This window comes from Vicugna pacos, unplaced genomic scaffold (assembly GCF_048564905.1).
Source record: "Vicugna pacos unplaced genomic scaffold, VicPac4 scaffold_19, whole genome shotgun sequence".
In the NCBI taxonomy this organism is placed as follows: Eukaryota; Metazoa; Chordata; class Mammalia; order Artiodactyla; family Camelidae; genus Vicugna; species Vicugna pacos.
In genome coordinates, this window is record NW_027328740.1 from 59,347,873 (window position 1) to 59,366,325 (window position 18,453).

Here is an 18,453-nt window from a genome sequence, read left to right on the forward strand (position 1 = left end):
GGCGCGCGGTGCCTGTAACCATGGTAACGCCGCGGGGCCCTCCCCTAGCGCTTGCGTCGTGCATCCTCCCGAGTCTAGATGTGTGAGGGCAGAACTTGCGGAGCCAATGGGAGCCAGGGCGCGGCCAGGACGGGGGTGGGGGGAGGCTTTTGGGATAGCTGGGCGGGGCCGTGGAGGGCGTGGCTGTGCGGAAGTCGTGACCTGCAGGTGTCGCTGCCCGGAGGCTGGGGCGGTGCTACCACCAGTGGGCGGGGCAGAGGGGCAGCTAGGCAGCGGGGCAGCGAGGCAGCGGGGCGGGGGCACCCTCACATGTCCCTGTGTGGAGATCAGCCGGGGCTCCGCGGCCTCCGATTGCACTGGACGTGGACCCAGGCTACCGGTGGGCGAGAGAGAGGGCTGAGCCCAGGCACGCACGGCTGGCCAGGTAGGGCACCTGAAATGCAGATCCGCCAGGCCCGCTGCCGGCCTTGAATACGCGCTGCTAGGCAGTTTCCAAGAAGAAGGGATCTGTCATAAGATGGGAGGTAGGGCTGGGGTGCCAGATGCCGGGTTGTGTGCAGTCTCAAAGGAGAGCCATGGTGAGAGGGAGCAGAGCAGCCCCTGTGTTGGCGGGGCTGTTTGGGGTATAGGTTGGGGGTGGTGTGTGCCTTGCTCTATGGTCCCCCAAGAACCCTCATTCCATAGCAAAGTGCTCTTCTCCCCCCGCCCCTCACTGCACTCCCTGCCTTCCCCAGCACCACCTGGGGTGTGGTCATGTCGGGGAAGGGATTGCCCAGGGAAGGGGCTCATTCAGGGGCAGGGGCAGGGGCCACTCAGCAGGGATGCTGGAACTGACTGCGATGAGGTGCTTCAGAACTCCCCTGGGATGGGTTTCTAACTAGTGGGATGGAAGGGCCTCTCCTTCCTGGGGTGCCGTTGGGGGAACTAGATCCATCATGAATGTCAGCCCTGAAAATGGAGGTTGCGCTACATCCATTCCTAGAACGAAAAATCAGGCCTCTCCAGCCAAGGTGACTCAGAAAGTCATTCAGCAATGTTCGGGGTCCCCAGTTTAGGCTTTCAATTAGAGCTGAGCAGCTCAGGAGGCCAGATCCCTGTCCGTGGCTCCAGGAGTAGGTTTTCTGCTTGGGGACAAGATCCTCACAAACACCTGTGTCTTTGTGGGTCACTCCCCTCTGACAAGCTGGGAGGCAGGGTGCAGTTGTGAGAAATCGTGTTTCCATGAGTAGAGGACCACCAAGTGGTGGGGGCTCAGGAGACAGTGAGAAAAATTCCCACAGCCTTTCTGGAATCAAAAAGCTGGCCAAGGTGAAAAAGTGTATAATTTGTTTTATTGAACAGGCTGCTTATGTACGTTTGGAGGGCCAGGTTCAAGGACTCTGCACCCCTCCAGGACAATACCCTCAAGAGAAGAACAGACAGAGTAGGAGGAGATGTGGGGTTTCTCCCAGGAATGAGGCAGAACAGGGATTTCTGCAGATATGCAAGGAGACCCCGACCACTGAGCACGGGGTTACAAACTCACGTGACCCCTGTCGTGTGTGGCTTGGGCTCTGGGTCTGGCCTGATCATGTATTCTTCCAGCTGAGTTCCAGAAACTCAGAGGGTAAATTTAGAGGGGCTGCGCTTGGAACTCGGTGTGGAGACGGAGGGTCCTTTACCCTGAGTCTCCTCAGCCTAATCACTGTAGCTGAGTTCCAACACCACCCAGGCCCCCAGGGTGGCCGTGGAGGGAGAGCAAGCCTGGCAGGTGACCCAGGGGTCCCACTGCTGTGCCCCTCCCTTATCTTTGTTCCCTATCACCCCGGAAGGTGCGATTGTCTCATGTCATGGTGACAAGCCTTCTCTCTTCTCTGTCAGATGGGGTCCCCATCCCTGCTCAGTCTTCTCTCTGCATGGATGCTGAAGGACCAGGCTCACTTGAATTTCTGAGCTTGAGCAGTAAGGTGGAAACAAAGAAACCAATGGAAACAAAGAAACAAGTGATTGTGGCAAAGCTCCCCACCACAGAGAAGCTGCCCTGAGTGGAAGGGAGGGTGTGGGCATGCCCATTTGTTTCCTGTCTCCCAGTGCTCTTTGCTTTCTTATTGCAGACCTGCATGGTTACAACAAAATAATCTGCAAAACTGAAAATATTTACTCTCTGACTTTTACAGAAAAGGCTGACCAGCCTCTGGTTCCCGTACCGGTCAAGTGATTGGAGTATCTTTCTAGTTTGGAAACATCTAGGCAGGCCCAGGTTTGCAAAATCCTTTAAGAGTAGTTGCGGAGTTTTGTTTCTAAACATTTTGACGGCTGTACACTTCTGAGCTGAGGTTGTGCTGTGTAATTCTGAGCCGGGATTTTCTCAAACTGTTTCTCATTTCTTATACCGGACACCCCTAAATTCCAAGGGGAATGGGATGTTAAGGAAGCCATGGAGTTTAGGAAAAAGATACAGATTTCATTTCCATATAAGCATCGATGTATCTCCATCCTAGGCAGTATCGGTTCTGTAGGATTGATAGGGGAACTAAATAGCAGCCAAATTTATAGAAAATAGTGGGTCATTGGGTACACAAGTTCTTCTTTTCAACATTTTGGTAATGTTTGCAGTTTAAGATGACCATTCCTGAGAAACAGGCAGCCACTTAGAATGATATTGTATTTTCCCTGAACCATACTCAATTTTTATTTCATAAACAGCAGGAAGGGCAATCACACCTCCAACACTTGGGGACCTCAAAGATAAAATGTAACTTTCTGAGAGCACACTCCCCTCGTCTCCCCTTGCTCTTTTCACTGTCCCATTGTCCCTGAAGGCTCTTTCGTATCTTCTGCTCATGACTCCAGTAACTTCCTCCTCTTTCCTCAGCTGGTAAGTTTACTTTTCTTCTTTGACCAAGCAAACTGAAGCCAACAGAAGAGAAATTTCACCAGCAACTCCCAGCACATCCGCTCGCCTTCTGATGTCTGTAACCTCACTCTCGCTGCCCCACCTCTTATTACAGGTGACATCGAAAGCCAGAGCATTCAAAAGTCGCCAGGGGGGCCATCCATCCAATCTTCTCTGGGCTGTCACTCCCACATCCATCCTCTCTGTCACTACCTGATCTATTTTTTTCTCCTGCTAGTTGTCTCCTATCAGTATATAAAAGTCCATCCTCTTAAAAGGAACAAACATCACTCCTTGACTCTAATTCGCCCCACCAATTGCAAGCCTATGTCTTTGCAGCAAATCTTTTATGAGTAGTTTAAACTCACTGTCTGCATATTCAGTTGAGCCATCCCCTTTTGCACCCACTCTGGCTTTTCCCCTGATCCCTTGCTGTATGGAAACTGTTCTGTCAAGGCCATCAGTGACCCCACGTTGCTAAATATAGTGGTCAGTTTTTAGTCTTCATCATGCGTGGCCCTTTGGCAGCATTTGACCCAGCTCTTCCATCCTTCCTTCCCCGTGTTCCTGCTTTACTTAGCCTCCAGCCCATCACTCTGCTTTCAATCCACTGGCTGGTCTTTTGCCAACGTCTCCACTTTTTTCCAAACATTTACTACGAATGTGCCCAGGAGTTGGGTCCTGGGTCTCTCCACTATCTCTCTGCTATACTTTTGGTGGAAGCAACTAGATTTGGAAATTGACATGCCATCAATTTCTCGATTTGTTCAAAACTCCCTGATTGGCCCTTTCCATTTGGAACTCTCTCCCTGATACTCATATTATTTTTCTTTCATTCATCTTGCTTTCACATTCATATGTATGTTCTACTATGTAAATTACTTTTCCAAATTTTAAATCAGTCCATAAATATCATGTAAAATGCTCAGATCTCTATTATTTCCACTAAGATGCTAATTCGACCATAGAAAATTTTTGCATTTCTGTATTTATGACAATAAAGTGAATAGTATTTCTACAAGCCTCACAGTTAAACAGTGTGTTTGTTTGGGGCTATTATGTAACATGAAATAATGATACATCAACATAGTCCTTTTTCATTTAATTTTATGTAACACCAAGATGAGGTTTTTGCACTGAAGACTGGTATTATTGAAATTTTACCTACGTTATGGACAGTCAGTTTCTGTGAAAGCCCTCATTTCTCCCCTTTTCTGATATATTTTCCATTTGGATATTATAACATATAACTTGGAATGAAATAAAATTACAATTTCATTCACATAATAAAATTAATACATTCAAATTATATATTTTAATGTTAAAAAGAAAGAAAAAAAAACCCCAGACTCCTCTACCTATTAGGCATTTCTGTGGCAATATCTAATAGACTTCTTAACCATGACATTGAAGAACTGAGCTGATTCCAGCCCCTTTCCACCTGCTCAGCCCCATCTTGTCCCATCCCCTGTGGATGGAGAGGACATCCATCCCATTTTCCAGGTCCAGATGTTGGAACCATGTTCTTTCTCTCTCTTTCTCTTACACACACACACACCCATACACACACACACAGCAAATCCAGCTTGTTAGAAAATTCTGGCTACTCTGTCTTCATTAACCACCTACTCCCTGTTCCCCACCCTCCTAGGAGCCACCTTCAGCCTCTTCCTGGACACCAAATAGCCTTCTTCTTCCATCTTTGCTTTTCTACAATCTCATCCACACAGAGTCAGAGGGAGCCTATAAAAGCATACATTGAGGGGGTGGGTGTAGCTCAGTGATAGAGCACATGCTTAGCATGCATGAGATCCTGGGTTCAAACCACAGCACCTTCACTAAAATAAATAAATTACCCTCCACCCACAAAAAACCAAAACAAAAGCATAAATTGGACATCACCCATCCCATCAAAACTCACCAAAAGGGTCACCATTTCATTAGGAGCCAAAGTCGTCCCAAAGTCTTCGAGGACCCGGCGTGTTCTGCCTCTCCGTGCACACTCTTCCCGTCATTCTGGGGGCCTCTGGCTCCAGCTCTTCCTTATTCCTCCGGATCTATGCTGCTTCAAGTTCATTACTCTGTGAGATCTGCCAGGAATGCCTTATTCCCTCCTGCCTGCCTCGCACCCCACCACCATCACCTGAGTTTGCTCATACCACTCTTATTTTTCCCCGAGCTCTTGCTACCCCCAACATGCTGCCTGTTTCCTCTGCTAAAACTCTGAGCCCCCAGTGATGGGGAGTCGTGTCTATTTTCTTGACTAATAAAGCCCAAGAGCCTTGGGATCGGGTCTAGTTACTAGATTCCCATATGTCGTAGGAGCTTATACAGATTTGCTGAATGAATGTAGAGGTCCTGGTCCAATCTGATGGAGCACTTGTGTGTCCTGCTGAAAGAATAACTCTCCTTTCCTCCTGAGGGGGGTGACCACTTCCTTGGTGATCAAAGGCAATATCTATTATCTTTATGCTGCTAACATTAGGCGGGGAGACTGGGGGATCGTCATTTATATTTTAAAATTTGATTCACTCTGCAGATTGTCTTCTGTCTATATACCCTTTTGAGAAACCATTTATGAGTGATCATTCTTCCATCAGATTGAACAGGATCCAGGGGGAAGTACCAAGCCTGTCCCATCGGTCATCCTGTGTGTCATGTCCTGTGACCCAGTGGATGCTCAGCACGTAAGTGAACCGACAGGAGTGAGTGAAGAGATGGGAGCATCTCATTATTGTTGTGGCTGCACTCTGTTCGATGCCTTGAGATTTGGGGGTTTAAAAGTGCGAAGGGGAGAGGCCAGGTCCTCTGTGCTCTTCCTGAGTGCCCTGGACTTACCCATTCCCCCAGCCCCCTCTGGGCAGCCAAGACCAGGAGCTGGGCCACCAACGATTGTGTTGATCAATAATCCACCTCACCCAAAGTACGGGGGTATGAGCGGCCAGCACAACTGGTTGTAGACTCTGGAGTCAGGTCCTTGGAGGAATTCCTCACTGAACGATGTTTTGGACCTTTTATTTTTCTCTATAGCCTCCAGCTGAAGAAACAGATTACCTTAGATACATGAAAGGTGAGGACACATATTATCCCCATGAAGCCCAGGTGGGGATGGGAGTCTGCTGTTTGTACAGCCGTTGGGCTCGTGTTGCTTTGGGCATCCCTGTGCCTGAACTCCTGCAGTACACTCGGTGGTAAGAACGGGGTGCCTGGCAGGGAGGGAAGCAGGTCGGGAGACTGCACAGCTGGGGAGACGTTAACTTGGGGTGAGCGGGAGCCGGCTGATGCATGGCATCTCGGTGCAGGGAACTCTCCACACTCAGAGAGGTTCCCACTCCCGCAGGGTCCCTTTGATCAGGGTGCTGGATTGTCAGCAAAGCAGGGTCCCTGTGAGGATCATGGTGCCTTCAGGCAGTGGGAAGTGAGGGGTCCAGTGTCACTTACATTAACTGTGCACCCGAAGCCAACCCCCGTATCTTTCAGCCTGTTTCCTAATCTGCATAACTGGAATGATGTTAACCATCCCGAAGGTTCGTTGATGGGCTGGGACACACTAGAAAGCCAGGAGCTGGAATTCCTCTGTCCCCTGATTGTTAACCTTCCTTGCCACTATTTGCTCTCACAAGCTCAGTCTCTCTGTCTCTCTCTCATTCACTTGTAATTTTCTCTCCTGCTCTGGTTTCATTTGATTCCCACCCTCCTCCCAATCCCCAGATGAGTGAAATTAATTTCTGTGTGTCAGTTCCAAATTCCCGGGAAAGATGCTCTGTCCCCTCTGGATTGGTTGTCCAAACAATCAGTTGCAGCCAGAGGAGTGAGTCCCTCTGTGACCAGTGGAGGGGTTCTGCCCAGCCCCCAGCCACCACTGTGGGAGCACATAGCTCTCCGAGGAGGAGGTACTGGCTGTGACTTGGTATCACTAAGTGTGAATTTATGTCTCCTCTTGCCCCACCTTCATCCTCCTAAACAAAGATGAAAATTAAACACTCTCGGGATTTGTGTCATGGAACACTCAGGGATCCATGGGGCTAAGAGGGCTGGACTCCCTGCTGAGTGTAAGGGGATACAGTGACTCCCCAACGAGAGCCTGTAAAGGGAACAAAACCGGCCCCACCGTACACTTAGGGCTCTGAGTCCACGTGACGTTGAGCCAGGCTTCTGACTACAGCTCAGAGGTCTGGTCCGACCAGGTTAGTCTTTGAAACCAACCAGCTTTGGATTCCTCAATCCCTCCCTGAGGTTTTACCTGAACCACAAGCTTCTGTATCTCTGAAGACAGATGATGAGGACCCTTCACGTAAGGCATTTGCACAGCCCTGTGCGGGAATTTGTGCTGCACGGTCTGCCCAGCGAGCTGACCGAAGTTGGTATTTTACTGATCTTAGAAATAATCTGGTTTCCTGATGCACTATTTCACTGAACAAGCAACAGAAGCCACCTCTGGCTGATAAAAGCAAAAAAGGGACTTAATGAAAAGATACTGGGAGGGTGCATGGAGTGGCCTGGACCAGAGCCGACCCGGGGGCCGTAAGAGATGTTGGGGAGCCACAGGCACCAGGCTGGGCAGGGTGCTACCGGGCCCCCTGCTGCCCCAGCAGGGACCCCCCCCCTCCTCCTGACCCTCTACCTCACTGCAGGTTCTTGTCCTGGCAGGGCCAGGTCACACTGAAGCCACCAGCACACACCTCAATGGGGAGTTGGCCCCGTCTCAGCTGAGGGCATGCCCAGTGTGGGGAGGTGCCCAGTTAGAGGAAAGCGGGTCCCCTACTATTCCGAGTTAACATGCAAGTCAGTGCCCATCACTCAGGAGAGCCAGGCTGGTCAGACTTCATTGTGGTGACTAGGCCGTCTGAGTTCACTTATTACTTTTTAGGTTGGAAGGCCCAAGAGGGAGAAAAAGTGGAGGTACTAGTACTTATTTTATATTTCCCATGTACCAGGTGTGGTAAGCAAGCCACTTCAGACAAGGCCCAGAACAACCACATAAATAGTCCACGGAGCAAGTCGTGCAGTCAGGCCTCTGCAGCCCCGAAACCCGTGTCCTCATCAGTTCCGTAGTTACCAGTGGAAGTTGTAGGGATTTATGGGACTGTGTGCTCCTGTGGGGGCTGGGATGTGTGTGTTTAAATCCAAATCTTCAGAAACTCGGCTAGAAACACAGCCACTGACTTTCTGCATGGAGGCAGAGGAGGGGAGGCTTCCAGCCTCTGGTCCAGCTTGTGAGGAGCTCAGAAGTTGCTCCTTCTGTACTGAAAACATTACCAGAGCTGAGGGAGCTGAAAACCAACTGCTCTTCTTAGATCCACAAGAAAACAGGGGGAAAGCTGCTCCCAACACAGAGAGGCAGCCGGGCAGGCTTGGAGAGTCACAGCTCCCAGGGAAGGACACGCTTTTGTAAGAACCCAGGAGTCAGGCAGATTTAACAGGTCCCTGAGGCCAGCTGGAGGCTCAGCGTGGGGAAGTCTGAGTGTGAAAACTCCAGGGGGCCAGTCAGAGGGGCCCCCTACTCTTTTTCATACATTTTACCTCCAGGACCGTACCCTGTTCTCAGAGTGAAGATCATAGGAAAACTCTTCATGCTTCCTGCCAGGAAAGGAAAAAATAGCTCTATTGAAATACACCCAGAACATTCTCTTCCATTGTGGGGGGTTGTGTTTTGCTTTGTTTTTTTTTTTTAATTTTTAGTGAGAAATTATTTTACCAGAGCCTAACCTACCTAGGGGAAGGGAAAAACCTTCTGTGTCACCCAAATTGGGGTGGGGGGGAAGAGACACACTTGTGGAGGTCACAGCTCAGGGCACAGGCTCAATGAGAATAAATCACAGGACTACAGATGCCCTAATTTGTCCCACTCCCACAACACCTTACCTCCATATCAGTAGGGCCCCTGTGCAATGACAGGAATAAAATTAAAAGAAGTAAATGTCTCAGGAGTGTCTAAGGAAAACCCAAAGACAGCGGGGAGATGAAAACAAGGACACACAGGCGGCTTTAGCCTCTCGCACGAATAGCTGTAGCAAACTACACACAGCCAAGCCCCAGTAGATAAACAGAAAACCTCACAGAAGAAACTGTTTATTTTTGTTCTCTTACCCAGTGCATTCCATGGTGCATCCTCGCCTAGAATGGAGTGGAAGCAAGTCCATCTCAGAAGGGACATAACTGAAGAGGGATGGCTTTCCAGACTCTGAAGGGCAGAGAGAGCACCAGCCTGGGTTAGAGAAAGGTGAGGGGTGGGGTAGGGGGTGGGCTACCTTCTTCCCCAAATAAGGAACCTTCCTGGGGCCAGCAGAGTTGGAGGGAGGGCCATGGGGTGGAAGCAGCCAGACTTCTTCCTGAGAAGTGATAGGATGCCTCTAAGGGACCTTTCAGGTGCCCAAACTGGGTCCTGACTGTGGGAGCCAGTCGGTCTGCCTCAGAGCCCAGGACAGAGGTGGGCGCACAGCAGGCCGGTCTTACTTGGCCGGATCCATTTCACTTCTCCGAAGCCCTGTGTAAAACATGAAGTGTGGACGGCCTGGTGAGCACAGCTCTGCCCTCAAGACCGGTTTCAACTCCTCTCTTCCCAGAGAACAGCATCTCTGAGCCCGTCCTGGGTGACCTCACAGAGATCACCCTAGTGGCCCAGGCTAGTGACCGGGAACATGTACCTTCCTGCAGCCAACCACAGACGTCCACTGATGCATCATATACTGGCAAAGATGTGAGTCCCTTTGCATTGGTCTAACAGCAGAGACTCTGCCACAGGTCCAAGAGGTGGTGTGTGGGACATGCAGGGGTGCAGGAGTGTACGCAGTGCAAAGGTGTAAGTGGTGGCAGGGGTGCAGGGGCTGTGGAGGGTGCAGGCAGTTCAGGGGTTTTGGGGGTGCAGGCAGTGCAGATGTGCAGAGAGTGGCAGGGGTTCAGAGGTACAGGGAGTGTAGGGGTGCAGGTAGGTGCTCAGGCACGTGGCCAGGATCAGAAGGCAAGTGCACATCCTCGCAGTCAGCCTGACCCCGGGAGGCTAGTGCAATGGTTTGGGGCGGCGGCGGCGGCGGCGGCGGAGGGTGGGAGGCTGCACGGGGAAGCCGGTCAATTTCTTCTCCTCCGTGCAGCCTGGCCTGGGGGGTGGGGCGGTTAGGTCCGGGGGCGGCGGCAGCGGCAGAGGAGCGAGGCGGGGATGCACCTGACGAACTGGTGGAATAGCTAGCTGCCTTTTCCTGGCTGCCGGGCCTGGGAGCGGCGTCTGCTGCCCCAGGTCGCCGGACACACCTGTCCCACTCAGCTTGCTGAGTGGGGAGAGTGGAAGGTGACATTAAGGGGCGGGGCCCACGTGGGGAGGGGTGCTGCCACGGGGTAGCAGGTCAATTCGCTCCGCTCTCCCCCGCGGGGGAGCCTGGGAGCGGCCTCCGCTGCCCTAGAGGCGGGACGCCGGTCTCCAGGTGAGCTAGGTCCTGGGAGGCGGGGGCAGCGGCGCCAGGGGGATGGGGGCCGTTCCAGGGAGCTGCTCCATTTCTTCTCTCCCCCGCGGCCTGGCCTGTGGGCGACCTCTGCCGCCGGAGATTTGCCTGAGGTCCGATTCCAGGTGAGCTTGCTCCTGGGAGATGGGTGCGGTGCGGTCAGGGAGCTGGTAAGTTTGTGGCTGCGGAGATAGGAAGGCTGCCCCGCAGTAGCTTGTGGATTAGCTCCATGTCTGCACCGTGTTGCCTGCAGGCGGCCTCTGCTGCCCCAAGTTCCGGGACACCCCTGTCCCACTTAGCCAACTGGGGGCGAGAGGCAGGGTAGTCAGTGTGCAGGAGTGGCTGGGGTCTGGGGCTTACAGCGGGGAAGCGGGCCCATTTGCTCCCATCATCCCCGCGGCTTGTCCTGGGGGCGGTCACTGTTGCCCTGGGTTACGGAACACGTGTATCCTAGTCAACCTGACCCTGGGAGGCGAGCGTGGTACGTTGGGGGTGTTGGCATCAGCGGCGGGTTTTCCCATGAAGCCGGTCCATTTGCTCCCATTTCCCCTCATGGTTTGCCCTGGGGGCGATCCCTATTGCCCCAAGTTCGCCGGACGTCCATCTCTAGGATAGCCTGCTCCCTAGAGGAGGCCACAGTGAGGTCAGGGTTCAGGAGCGGTGGCTGATGCGGGGGATGGGGATGCCTTGGGGAGTTGGTGGATTAGCTCCCATCTCCCCGATGGCTTGGTGTGGGAGTGGCCTCTCCTGCCCCAGATCTGCAGACACACCTGTCCCATTCAGCCTGCTGGGGAGGGGCCCCCTGGGCGGTGACTTTAAGTTGCGAGGGTGGAGACGGCGAGGGTAGAGGACCCTCAGCGCGGAGCTTGTCAATTTGCTCCCCTCTTCCCCGTGGACAATCCTGGGGGCGTCCTCTGCTGCCCAAGAAGCCAGATGCCCGTCTCCAGGTAAGCTTGCTTCTGGGAGGCGGAAGCGATGAGGTCGAGGGGCAGGGGCAGCTGCCACGGCCTGCTGCCCCGCCCTGCTGCCCCGCCTAATGGGGCCACTTCTTCTCCTTTCCCCTGACTGACCTGGCCTGGGGACGGCCTCTCCCGCCCAAGATTCGCCTGACACACCACACCAGGTCAGATTGCTCCTGGGAGGTGGGCGCGGTGAGATCAGGGGGTGGAGAGGAGAGGGGTTCAGCCTATTGCGAGCTGGAGGATAAGCTCCCATCTCTCTGGAGGCCTGACGTGGGGGCGGCCTCTGCTGCCTCTCGTTCTCAGGTCACCCTTCTCAGGGTCATAATGTCCCGCGGGTGCGTTAATTTGCGGGGGTAGCGGGGTGAATGCGAGGTTATGGAGACTGTCACTTGGGAGCTAGTAGTTTAGCTCCCATCTCCCCAGCAGCTTGGCCTGGGGGCAGCCTCTGTTGCCCCAGGTCTCAAAGCACAGTTTTCCTGACAGCTTAGCCACCGGAGGTGGGCAGGTTGTGCTGAGGGGGCGGAGGCAACATCCAAGGCAGCGACATAGGGGGCTGTCCCAGGCCAGCTGGTCTATTTGTTCCCATCTCTACCTTTGCTGCCCTAGTTTCGCAGGACGTCCTTCTCCAGGTTATCCTTCTCCTGGGAGGTGGGCGCAGTGCATGCAGCCCAAGGTCTGGGCTCTCCCCTGGGGAGGGGAAGAACTCTCTTGTTCTCCTTTGTCTTTATTCTTCAGGGAAGGAGTTCCTTGACTCAATTCTTAATCCTGGGAAAGTGTAGCCTGTGTTACGGAAGAGCTGCTGGACAGTGTGGTTTCTAGGTGGGTTTTCACATCAGCTGATGCCCAAGGCAGGCAGGAAAGCTATTACCCAGAGCTTCTTAGTGTGGAGTTGGGGGATGGTCCCGCTGTCCTCACCATACTTTTTAAAAATGTGTTAGTCCCCTGTTTTTCCTAGGTGACATTTTAGGTTAATGGGTCACAGATTGCTGGCACACTCATCCCTGTTCTGAAACATCTTTTAAACTTGGGTGAAGTGATAAGTAGGGGAAGAAGATGATTTACTGAAAGGTAAGAATACTTAAATATGCATTAAAGCTACATTCTGTCAATCTTTCTCAAATGATTTTTCTCTGATTCTAAATCCACGACCTAGTGAATTTTATACTCCTGTGTAAATCGTTGACCTTCACATCACATTTGTTAAATGGTCAATGAGAGTTTTAAGTAGATTATTCCTGAAAGGAAAAGCTCAGGCTTTTGAGAATTCCTTGTCTGATATCACCCAGGCAGTCACAGTATAAGACAGAGCTGATATAAAAATCCCTCAGCTGCCTGACCTGCAAAGCTTCTGGGATTACTGATCCCTGAAATGCAGGTGACTCTTGATGATATTCTGGGGGATGGTTTATATGATCAGATTCTTCCAGTCCTGTAAATGGGTTCCGTGGCCCCAGCCCCGGGAGAACTGGTCATAAGGGCCATATCGTGAGGGGTGGAATGGGAAGGCAAGGTGTATGAGCTGGAATCACTGAGATTCCACACTCGCTAAACACAGACTCCAGAGCCTAATTGTTGTCAGGTTCTGTTCTGGATTTGAGAGTGTGTTCAGACATGATTCTTGCCCTTCAGGAGTCACTGCCTGGGTGGAAGTAACCTTTACACAAATCTTGGAAGGATGGCAATTAAGTAGATGGGCTGTTATGATTCTCAGTGTGCCCAGGCTTGCTCTTCCAGGCACTCGTGGGACTAACGAGAGTCATGTTATTCACTCATTCACTGATTTATTACCCTTGAATTGATCATTCGTCCCACAGTAAGTGAAACAAGGTATCAGAAAGCTGAGTTTTGTCCCCTCTCCTATCACTGATTGTATCTGTCAGTCGGGCACCCTGCGGGAGTCTCGTGGGTAAGACAGCACCCTGACACACATGGCAACCCCCTCACCACGTGAGACAGCATTGTCGATGCTCAGGTGACCCGATGTAGATGACGATGTTAAACCTGAGCGTTTTTAGTTATCTTGGCGACTCTGAAAATACAGACTACCTGTCCCTACCACTGAAGACGCTGAGTGTACCCCAGAATTCTGCATTTTAAGAAGTACTTTAACTAATTCTGATGAAGATGTTCTGAGTGTCGCATTGAGAAAGAGTGTTGTGTGATACAGCAATATTGAGGATTCTCAGGGAACGATGTCTTTTCAGGATGGTCCAAGGGCCCTCACTTGAGACTTTGCCTTGGGTTTAAATTTATGTGTTCAGAAATGATGTCTCTCACTTCCAGTGCTTGTAAGCGTGCTATGTGCAGGGACTTGCACTCAGTAGATGGCAAAAACTATGATTCTTCAGGTCACCGAGCTAGAGTGTGAGCGATATTTTATTTTGGTTTTCTTTATAACAATGCAGAGTCTCCCGAGAAGAGATTCAGACTGAAAAGCTTTGTGTCAGACTTTGGAAGACCAGTGGTGCCCAAGGTATTCTCTGGCAGCGCAGTGATGAATCTCGGTCCCTCTTTCACTGCTACGTCAATGAAGTGGACCACTTGGACAAGGCCAAAGCTGGCATCTCAAACTTTGCCCTTGACAGTGATTTTCGGCTCCAGGAATCCATCAGATGCAGCAGGCGGCCAGAGGAGGAGCCGAACAGGCTCATGAAATGTGACATCCCCAACTAAATCAACACGGAGCAGAACTCTTCCTTTGGGGAAGATGATCTCCTGATTTTGGAACCACCAATTGTTCTAGAAGATAAGCCAGTTTCTCAGACCTCACACAAAGACTTGAATTGAGAAATGTGCTTTGTCAAGTGTCTTTCTGAAGATGTGAAGTCTGTCTTTGTATGGCAGGAATTCCCCATTCACAAAATTGTATGTGTTTGTGTCTGAGAGAGAGAAATGGAGACAGACAGAAAGATGGAGACAGAAGAGTGCCCCTTCAGAAGAGAGCTATTTAAGGTGAGTTTTTGTGCCTTTAAAAACATTTGGGGTTTTGGGGGGAACAAAGTATTTACACTTTCTCATTCTCCTAGTTGGAAATCTTGGCCCCATACTCAGTGTTAGCGGCCTTGAACGGGGGTTGGAACGGTGTGTTTCATCTGGTGCTGCCACTTCCACGCTCTGCCTTTAGCACGTTGCTTTGCCTGTCAGGGCTGCCACCCTTTTAACTGTAAGGTGAGGAGTCTGGAGTAGGTGATCCATCCCAGCTCTGCTGTTTTGCAAATTTCTGATTTCATATTCGGATGAGGCTGGGATACACCCAGAGCAGTATAAACCAGGCCCTACCTCCTGCCTATTGCTGGGGCATCCCTCAGGTCTGTGCCTCCTACTCAACCCTTTATTGAGCCCAGCTTTTGTCAGGAACCGAAGTACCTACCGAGATGGCAGGGGACGTCTCTCGTGGTCACGGTGGCCATCATTTCTATTGGTTGTGCTGAAACAGCTCTTCTGAGATCCCCCGGCCACCCTTGCTCAAACCTGAGGACAACACTGTCGTTTCTTTCCTAGGAGGAAGATCAATGCATGGTGTACATTATGACAATCTTGTGCCCAGGAATGCACGGGAAGTTCTCAGCTGAGTGAGGGGAGATGCCTCTGTGTCCCTGTGTCCCTGTATCTCTATCTGCTCACAGTGCCCTGCCACCGACTACTTAGCAAGAAAAGTGCTATTCACTATGATGTGTGTTTTGCAGACGTGTAGGTGATAGTCGTGTGACTCCTGTGTGGGCTTTGAGCTGGGATGTTGAAGAGCTTATAAATATCTCATCAACATGTATTTGAGGTGGCCTGGTGCCACACAGACTTGATTTATGAAGGCGTCAAGCCTGTACACTGGTTTGGAAACAACTTGGTTTTGATCAGTTCCACTGCATGCATGACTCGCTGCTAATCTCTGGGTGTTTTTTTTCCTTTTAGATTTGTTCACCCAGTGTCTTGCTTATGCTGAGAAATACTTTTATTTCACAAGAATATTCTCTGATTCTTTGTTTTCACACATCAAGTTTTTTAATTCCTTTAAAAATTGTTCTGTGTTTATAATGCCTCCTTATTTCTATCATCTCTAGGTTCCCAGTGGCCTGAGCCATTCATCAAATTTTATGTAGGAACCATTCCACCAAAAGAAATCCCCTCGTCATAATACCTTTTGAGGAAAATATTATTCTTTAAGACTCTAACACTAAATCGTAGAACAAGCATGGAACATTTCTTGTAGTTAATACATGTTCATGCAAAAAGAAACTTGATATTTTCATTGAAGAATGTTGATTTTAATAACTTTTACTAATGTGAATATTATTATTCGTAATTTAAGTAACAAAATAAAACCACAGTTATTTATTATTAAGATTGAAAACTATTTACACAGTCTCTCAATTAGAAGACTGAAGTATATTTAAAAGATGGAAAAATACCCATGATGACACCATCTTTTTTATTAACTAAATATCAAGAACTGTGCAGGGTTAAGATTTGACCACCTGCAAGCTGCCAAGTTAGCATGAGGTAGTTTGTGGATGCTGCCAGAAGACAGGACACTCCCCCAGGATCCGAGACAAAGAACTTCCTGCCAGCAGAGCAGGCAGCCTGTGGTTCATGTCCATGTTGGTTCCTGAGTTCCTTTCCTATTGCTGTTGTAACAAAGGACCACAGACTCAGTGGCTTAAAGTAACACACATCCATTTTCTCAGTGTTCTAGGGTGCAGAAGTGCGAAGTCAATGTCAGTGGGCTAAAACCAACGTGTGGCCAAGGCTCCGTTCCACACCGAGGCTCTTGGGAGGGATTCGTCATCCTACCTTTCCCAGCTTGCAGAGGTGCTCACACTCCTTGGCCCAGGGCCCTGTGTCACTGTGACTTCTGCTTTCACTTCACATCTCTGTCTCTGACCAATCTGCCTGTCTCCTCTAAGGACCTCCGTGATGACGTTTGCTTTCCCACAGTGATCTGCCATCCCAAGGTCCTTGACAGTCACACCTGCAGAGTCCCTTTTGCCATGCACAGTGACATATTCCCAGGTACTAGGTATCAGACCGTGGACATATTGGGGGCCATTATTCTACCAAGTTGTTCTTTTTGCCCCAATGGTTCTTGTCCATCCCACATGCAAAATGCATCCACCTCATCCGAACACCCTCCAGAGTCTCATTTGCTACAACATCAATTCAAAGTCCAACATGAAGTCTAACTATTATCAGCTCAAAAGCCTAAATATTTTCATCCTCATCACCTAAATCAGGCGTGATTGAGACCCTGGGTGTGATCTTCTCTGCTCAAAATCCTGCAATGGCTTCTCATTTCACTCAGTGAAGAAGCTAGAGTCCTTATGGTGACCTTACAGCTTTCCTCCCCCTCCGCAAGCTGAGCTCATCTCCGGTTTTCTCCATGGCTCACTCCACTCCAGCCACACTGGCCTCCCTGCTGGCTCTTGGGGACATCAGACATGCACCCACAGGCCTGTTGCCCTGGCCGGTCTCTGTCAAAGTCATATGCTGAACCCCCAGGACTACAGAACATGACACCATTTGGTAATAGGGTTGTTGCAGATGTAATTGGTTAAGAAGAGGTCATTAGGGTGGGCCCTAATCCAGTATGACTTGTGTCCTGATAAAAAGGGGCAATGTGGACACAGAGATACGTGTACATGGGAGATGACGTGATGAGATGTGAAGAGAAGACGGTCGTCTCCAAGCCAAGGAGAGAGGCCTGGACCAGCCTCTCCCTCCCAGCCCTCAGGATGAACCAGCCCTGCTGACACCCTGCCTGCAGACTCCCCGCCCCCAGGGCTGTGAGACAGTGAGCCTCTGTGGTTCCCGTCACCCAGTGTGCGGTGCTATGTTAGAGGTAGCTCAGCAACTAGCACCCCCTTCTGAAGGTCTTCAGTAAGGCCAGCTCTGGCCATCTCATTTTAAATTGGAAACTGCCTTCCCCTTGTCTCTGCCCCAGAAACTGCCTCTCCCTGATCATATTATTTCTATCACCTTCTAGAATACCATATATTTCACATGACTGTCACGACTGTAGTTTATATTCTGCTCTTCCTCACTCCTACAGGGACAAGGATCCTTATTTGTTCACTGACGGTCCTCAGGTGTCTTGGCCAGTACTCGTGGCACAGCATCAATACAAATTGGCCACATGCAGGGAGGGATGATTCCTTACATTCACAGAGGAGTGAACGAAGATTCCGGGGGACTGAGTGTTTCGCTCAGGCACAGAGCTGGTAAGTGTCAGGCCAAGGTGGGTTTCAGGTACCTATGAACCTGAGGGAGGCTTGAGTGATTACCTTTCCATTGATTAGTATTTCTCAGGTGTCTCTTTTTCTGGCTCTAACTTTTGACGTCTTTCTGTTATTTTTCTAAGCTTTCAACCAGTTTTAAGTTTCAATTATGCTTTGTCTCACGTAAATGAAATCTGTAAATTTTTTAACTCATTATTTGTTTCATCTAAATACATTGTGATTAGTGATAATGTCTTATTTCTGGCATCTTGTTTTGTGATTTCTATTTGCTTTGCTCTGCTTTTCTCCTGCCTGTTATATATCTTGCAGTCATGGTTAAGGGCAAGGCGTCTAGACACTGCCTATCTGGGATTGATTCCCTCACTTGCTAACCATGTAACCAGGATATTTAATCACTTTGAAACTCAATTTCTTCATATACAAAAAGTGGTACTATACACCTCAAAGACTGTGAGCATTTAGTGATAAAATATATGAAGAACTTAGAATAGTGACCGGCCTATTTTGCATTCTTCATTTTGACTTCTGTATTTTCATTCTCTTTTAAACAATTACATTAGAGATTACTGTTGAATTTTAATGAACACCCTAGATATTGAAGATTAAAATGTTACTTAACTCATACATTGAATTTTATATACCTAATGATATCTGTATTTTGTTTCCATAAGTTCTGTATAGTTCTTAAAAAAAATTGATCTGTTTTCTTTTTCATGATGTCCTTATTGTTCACTATGTTATATAAGATTCATTTTATCTTTTTTAAAATTTTTTATTGATTTATAAACATTTTACAATGTTGTGTCTAATTCCAGTGTTCAGCACAATTTTTCAGTCATTCATGGACATATACACAATCATTGTCACTTTTTTTCTCTGTGATTTATCATAATATTTTGTGTATATTTCCCTGTGCTATACAGTGTAATCTTGTTTATCCATTCTACAAT

The 18,453-nt window shown here is 49.6% G+C and overlaps 1 long non-coding RNA gene across 5 annotated transcripts; it reads left to right on the plus strand.

The window, feature by feature from the left end:
* Positions 1-216: 216 nt before the first annotated feature.
* LOC140692961 (uncharacterized) lies at positions 217-14,128 on the plus strand. 5 transcript variants are annotated; one of them, XR_012068610.1, is made up of 8 exons: positions 217-424; positions 5,476-5,562; positions 8,970-9,098; positions 9,442-9,575; positions 12,009-12,092; positions 12,212-12,341; positions 13,679-13,746; positions 13,859-14,128. It is a non-coding gene; the product is annotated as an uncharacterized lncRNA (long non-coding RNA). The 5 variants fall into 5 exon arrangements; XR_012068609.1 differs by having other exon boundaries at positions 12,229-12,341; XR_012068611.1 differs by adding an exon at positions 2,157-2,239 and having other exon boundaries at positions 255-424; positions 12,229-12,341; positions 13,679-13,863.
* The last annotated feature ends 4,325 nt before the right edge of the window (positions 14,129-18,453 follow it).